The sequence below is a fragment of the Myotis lucifugus genome, unplaced genomic scaffold (genome assembly GCF_000147115.1).
Source record: "Myotis lucifugus unplaced genomic scaffold, Myoluc2.0 scaffold_63, whole genome shotgun sequence".
In the NCBI taxonomy this organism is placed as follows: Eukaryota; Metazoa; Chordata; class Mammalia; order Chiroptera; family Vespertilionidae; genus Myotis; species Myotis lucifugus.
This window is the reverse complement of record NW_005871111.1, coordinates 2,275,780-2,281,683: the sequence shown is the minus strand read 5'-3', so window position 1 is coordinate 2,281,683 and position 5,904 is coordinate 2,275,780. Positions and strand designations below refer to the sequence as shown.

General features: G+C 44.6%; 1 pseudogene; it reads right to left on the bottom strand.

The window, feature by feature from the left end:
* Positions 1 to 3,130: 3,130 nt before the first annotated feature.
* Positions 3,131 to 3,956, bottom strand: LOC111826258 (annotated as a pseudogene).
* Between the last annotated feature and the right edge of the window lie 1,948 nt (positions 3,957 to 5,904).

The window sequence follows — 5,904 nt, the reverse complement described above, 5'->3', positions numbered from 1 at the left end:
GGGGGGGGATTTTAAGGAAATAAAAAAAAAATTGTCCCCCCCCAAAAACAAATTTTTTGAAGAAAAATCAAAAAAAAACCTTTTCTTTTGGGTTTTTTTAAAGTGCATTAAGCTAAATTAATTTTCCACTTTTTTTGCCCCAAATAGGGTTTGAAGTTATTCCCAGGGGGTCGGCAAAATTGCGGCTCGCCAGCCACATGCGGCTCTTTGGCGCCTTGAGTGTGGCTCTTACACAAAATACCGACTTCTGCGCATGGGCCACAAAGTTTCGATCGCACTGTACGTGCACGCCCGCATGTGGTATTTTGTGGAAGAGCCACACTCAAGGGGCCAAAGAGCCGCATGTGGCTCGCGAGCCGCGGTTTGCCGACCACGGAGTTAGGCTTTTGGTCACTTAAACTTTAAGAATCCTAAATTGGATATATATCTGTTTCTCCTAGCTCTAATACACTAGAAATTTTAAGTAATGTTAATAATTCCATTTTATTGAGCATCTTTTATGTGCCAGGTACTGAACTAGATGCATGCATAATCTCAAGCTCCAGGATTTTTTTCAGAAGGCATTTTTATCCTTTTACTTTACAGAGGAGGTAAAAGAATGCCAGAGAACTTCATTGTCAAGTCGAGATAGCTGTTATGTAATGGAGATTCATATTTAAATCTTCATGATTCCAAAACCCACCTTTTATCCTCTCTGCCATTGTTTTACCAAGTATTAGAAGTCAGAAGCTTGTCCCGGCTGGTGTGGCTCAGTGGTTGAGCATCAACCCATGAACCGAGAGGTCACTGGCTCAATTCCTGGTCAGGGCATGCTGCAGGCTCAATCCCAGTTGGGTGTGTACAGGAGGCAGCTGATTGATGTTTCTCTCTCATCAATGTTTTTATCTCTTTATCCCTCTCCCTTCCTTTCTAAAAAAAGAAAGAAAGAAAGAAAAAGGAAGAAAGAAATCAGAAGCTTGAAGACATGCAGTATCTGTGCTATGAATTATTACTTCAAAGTTTTATGTAACAATGCTTTACATATTTCAAAAATTTTTTATACATCTAAAGGTCTCCAGATCTCTAAGATCTGTTTATTTTCTCTGCTATGCTTGAAATTTAGTAGCTCTCTAGTGAATCATGAAGTTGGTTAGGCCTGGTAGGCCCAAATGTCATAGTGTTTCCAGACTAATTTAATATGAAGAAAGTAATTAATGTGATCTGGCCAAGAACAATTTTTCTTGGGAAAAATTTTGCTTTGTAGAGTAGGGCTAATTTTTTTGCGGGGGGGGGAGGGGGGTTTATAACAGTTTATTTTAGCCAAACTGAGGACATATTCCAAGGAGTAAAGTCTCAAATTCTCTGGAGAATACGTTTGGCAACTTATTTTATGCATTTGAAATTAAGACGGGACTATAAGGAAGATTACATGAGGGTGTGAGAATGCAAGGCAGGGATTGGATTACAGGATAATTAACAAGATTATGTGCTCTCTTGATTGTGTTTACAATGTATTTCAAAGGTGTGTTAACCTAGATGCACAGAAACAATGGACAGGCATGCTTAAGGTGAAAAGGAACCTTTCACTAAAGAAGTCATATGCCTGGGGTGTGACTACCCATCATGACCTGCCCAGTTAGGAATTTATGATCAGATCTCCCTATGGGGTTACTTTCCCTAGAACTTGGGGGCTAATCTTTGAGCATCTGTCTTTTAGTTTTGTTTGTGGGATGAAGGAGAAGAGAGTAGCCTTGTGAGAAGAACACACATTTTGGATTTAGATAGGCCTTGATTTGCTGAGTTGTGGTAATTCTAGTTGTGCAAACAGGCAAGATGTTTAATTACTTTGAGCTTTAACCTCTTCAATATAATACCAATCTCATAGAGGCTCTTGAGGCTTAACTGAAATAACATATGTAAAGCATGGCAGTGATTTTTAAAAATATTTGTTTCCCATAAGACATTGTTCAGAATATCCCAGTATTTGTTGTATGTGTCATTGTATTCCTCTTTGTACTCTCAGCATTTAGTACTGCCATCACACAGTAGAAACTGAAAAAATATTGTTGGACTAAAATGGGCCCTTGAGTTAAGCAGTATAAACACTTTACAAAAAATAAAATAAAATAAACATTTTTTAAAGAAACCTATGTTTGCCTGGCCAGCATGGCTCAGGGATTGAACATCGACCTATGGACTAGGAGATCACGATTCATTTCTTCGTCATTGTGGGGCATGCAGGAGGCAGCTGATCAATGATTTTCTTTCATCATTGATGTTTCTATCTCTCCCTCTCCCTTCCTCTCTGAAATCGATTAAAAATATTGATTTCTAGTATATATATATTTATATTTATATTAGAGGCCCGGTGCATGAATTCGTGCATGGGTAGGGTCCCTCAGGGTGGCCTGTGAGATCAGGCTGAAGCTCGCAGTCCAACGCCGCCTGCCGCTCCTGCTCATCCTGACCTTGCTGCACCTGCCACGGGCTCACTCCCAGTCGGTCTCTATGGGGAGAGGCTCACACTGCTGCAGCAGCTCTTGCCAGCTGTGAGCCCTGCATCTGGTGCCCATCCCAAGGGGGGTTGGGGGGGGCTGAGATGCGATCAGCCCTCCAGGCAGGTGGTGGGACATCCTTGCCGGCTCAGGATCCAGATCCGTCCTGCTGACATTTGTGCCCATTGTCAGGAGCCACCTGATGGCCACTTTTATATCGTTTCTTCCTTGCAGAGCATCTAGGGAGGGGAAGCGGCCATGGTGCCTGAGGCCAGGGCACTGTTGGAAATCATGGTGGTGGCGGTGCCCATCCATCGGTGCCTAGCGCATTCTCTGGAGATTGGACCTGCAGGACTAGTAGCTGCCGCTGGGCTGGGGCGCTCCCTCTGTGGGAGCGCACTGACCACGGGGCGGGGGGTGGGGGGGTGGGGGGGTGGTAGTGGTGGGCAGGCTGGCAGCTCCTATGTTGAGTTGAGCATCTGCCCTCTGGTGGTCAGTACGTGTCATAGCGACCATCGACCAGTCGTTAGGTCATTCAGTTGTTTGGTCGTTAGGTCACTTAGGCTTTTATATATATAGATTAAGAAACTGATACTTATTTTCCATCCATCATATTTCCATTTTCTGTTGAAGAGCCTCTGGAAGAACAGCCAAGACTACTCTTTGGTTGTTCCTACCCATTCAGTGGCCTGAGCAGTGGGAGCTGCAGATCAGTCTTCAGTGGCAGCTGATTGCTCCAGGCTTCGGTAGGGAGCTGCTGGGCAGGCACAGAGGGCACTGCATGCCTTCAGAATGGCCTGTGATCCCAGGCTGAGCAGCAGTGAGCTCGGGAGCTGGAGCAGTCCATTCACCCCAAAATTCCTTGTGGGTCACAACCTTTTCAGCTGTGGCCTGCTCTTCCTTTTCAATCTCTTCAGGATCCCAGTAGAAGCAGAGATCAGGCATGACCTCCCATGGGTGTTCATGGGAAATGGTATCACACACACACAGAACCTTTTGGGCCAGCACCCACCACATCAGCCCCACTGAGCGAGCCCCCTTGTTGCATGGGATGGCAATGTCCACATAGCACAGAGGAGAGGCTGTGACACACAGAGCAGGGGTAGGCAGGTTGACATAAGATAGCCATGCCTGGGATCAGTAACCACCAGAAGATGGGAAGGTCCTGGAGGTGAAGAGTTCTGCAATAGGAGTGGCTGCAGTGGCAGCAGCAAACTTCAGCTCAGCTCGCTGGCCAGTATCCCTGGAGGAAGCGACACTGACAGCAGCCGGGTTTTCAATGGCAACAATGGCACAAGCCACCAGCAGGATCTTCGCTTAAGTCCCCTTCAGATTCCTGTTGTAGATGCCACTACTCTTCTTGCTGTAGACGTGCTGTTGCATTTGGAGGTCAAGGCTGGTGCCACCTAAGTGGGTTCCTGCTGCAAGGAATTTGAAGACATTCCCCTTCTTCATTTGCAAGACATCAAGGGCCCCAGACATGGTGAAAGTGTCCACTTAAGTTACTGTGGGAACCCAGGACAGTGCCATCGGGCCCCTCTCTGTGTAGGGTGGCGTGATTGCTAGCATGCTCATTCTTCTGTGGCTGGAAACCCTGAAAACGTTAAGGGAGGCATTATGCTGACTGAAACACCAGGCTTAGGAACTAGTGTGCATGAGCCCTCAGATTTCTTTCTGGCTCTCAAGAGGAGAGTCATGATTGTTTCCCTTGCGTCATCCTCTGCATGTGGCTTTTCATCTTACGCTCTGGCTTTGCTCCAGGAGACGGCACTCTGCCTTGTGCCAGGGACCTGGCGAAAGGTCACACCCAGAATGGCCAGGCGGGGAGGGACTCACGTGACAGTGTGGATCCCTAACTGTACTTTTTAGTGCTCCTCTTCTGTGAGGTAAAATCAAGAGTGAGAAGTTCCAAAGGGGCCTACAATTTACATTTTGGCCTGATAATATAGCCATAAGAATTCTTGCTCTGGCTTGCGGTAACCAGGAGTGAGTGAGTTTCTGTCATTTCCCCACCGAATAAAAAAATGGAAATTGTGATGCATAACTGTTAAATAAAATGATCTGGACTTATGCTTTCCAGCCTAGTGAGACCTATCCCAACCTTTTACAGATCTTGGTTTTGTTTTGTTTTTTTAAAGACAGCATGAGAAACCTCAGTGTCCTCTGGAGGTTTTTGTAAATGGATGTTAGCCCGGCCTTTTACAAGCTGGGTGTATATGTCATATAACTAACTGCCCACCTTGCCTTAGCTCTTCCAGACTCTGCTTGGGCAAGGCCGAAATGAGTTGAGGGTTCTCTTCTGTTATAAACGCTGATCTTTGGTGCTTTTAGGATTTTTGTTGTTTCAACTTCATCTTTTCCCATGTTGTTCCTGAATTTCTTGAAGTTTCTCCCTTTCTCAGTCTGTTTTTTATGTTATTTATTTATTTTAAAATCTACATAGATTATATCTACTGAGGTTGATATTTACCTTAATCCAATTCAAAATACTACAGCAAACATTTACTGAGCATTAATTCTATAGATAGCAAGAAGGAGCTGTTTTCTATTATCTGCATGTGGCTATTTTAATTAAAATTAATTAAAACTAAATGAAATAAAGATTTCATTTGCTCTATTGTACTAGCCATATTTCAAGTGCTCCGAAGCCACACGTGGCTTTGCCTCCTGTTAGCAAGTGAATTAATCATTCTAAGTCTCAGTTTCTTCATCTGTAAAATAGAGCTCATAATAGTAGTTACCTGTGAGAGTATCTGTGAAGATTAAATGAGATGATGTATTCAGAGACTTAGACAGTGTCTGGCTCATAGCAGGCCCACTAGAGGAGGGCCTGGGAGAAAGAGAGGTTGCAAAAAACAGGGTCTCCAGAGAGTGGCTGAAATAAGGTAGAAGATCATGTCTCTTTCAGTTAAACATCCGGAGGCAGGCGATCCAGGACTGGGATGGTGGCTCTGTTCTATGAAGTCCTCAGGGACCCAATTTCTTCTGGATTTATTCTTCACCATCCCTAGAGTGTGGCCCTTGGCATCATGACTCATGATGGAACTTCAGTCATGACGTCCATGTCCCAATACTCAGCCTTCGTCTCTTAAGGTTCCCAGAAGTTGCCACCTGACATCTCCACTTGTGTCCCATTGCATTTAGTCACATGGCCACATCTTGCTGCAGGGGAAACTGGAAACAAAACTTTTTCTGGTTGGGCTTCTTTCTAGCTAATAATTTTATTACTAGTAGAAGAGGTGGGGAGTGGATATTGGAGGAGACTAGCAGTCTCTGTTACAAAGAGAAACCTGAAGCCAGGTTACAGAGGTCTTTAATGCAGTCTAAGGAGTGTGTACTTGATTGCTTGGGCTTTGTAGAGCTATTGATACTTTCCGTGGAGGGAGTTAGCACAGTTAAAGGCTATTCATGGTAATGGACTTTGACTTGG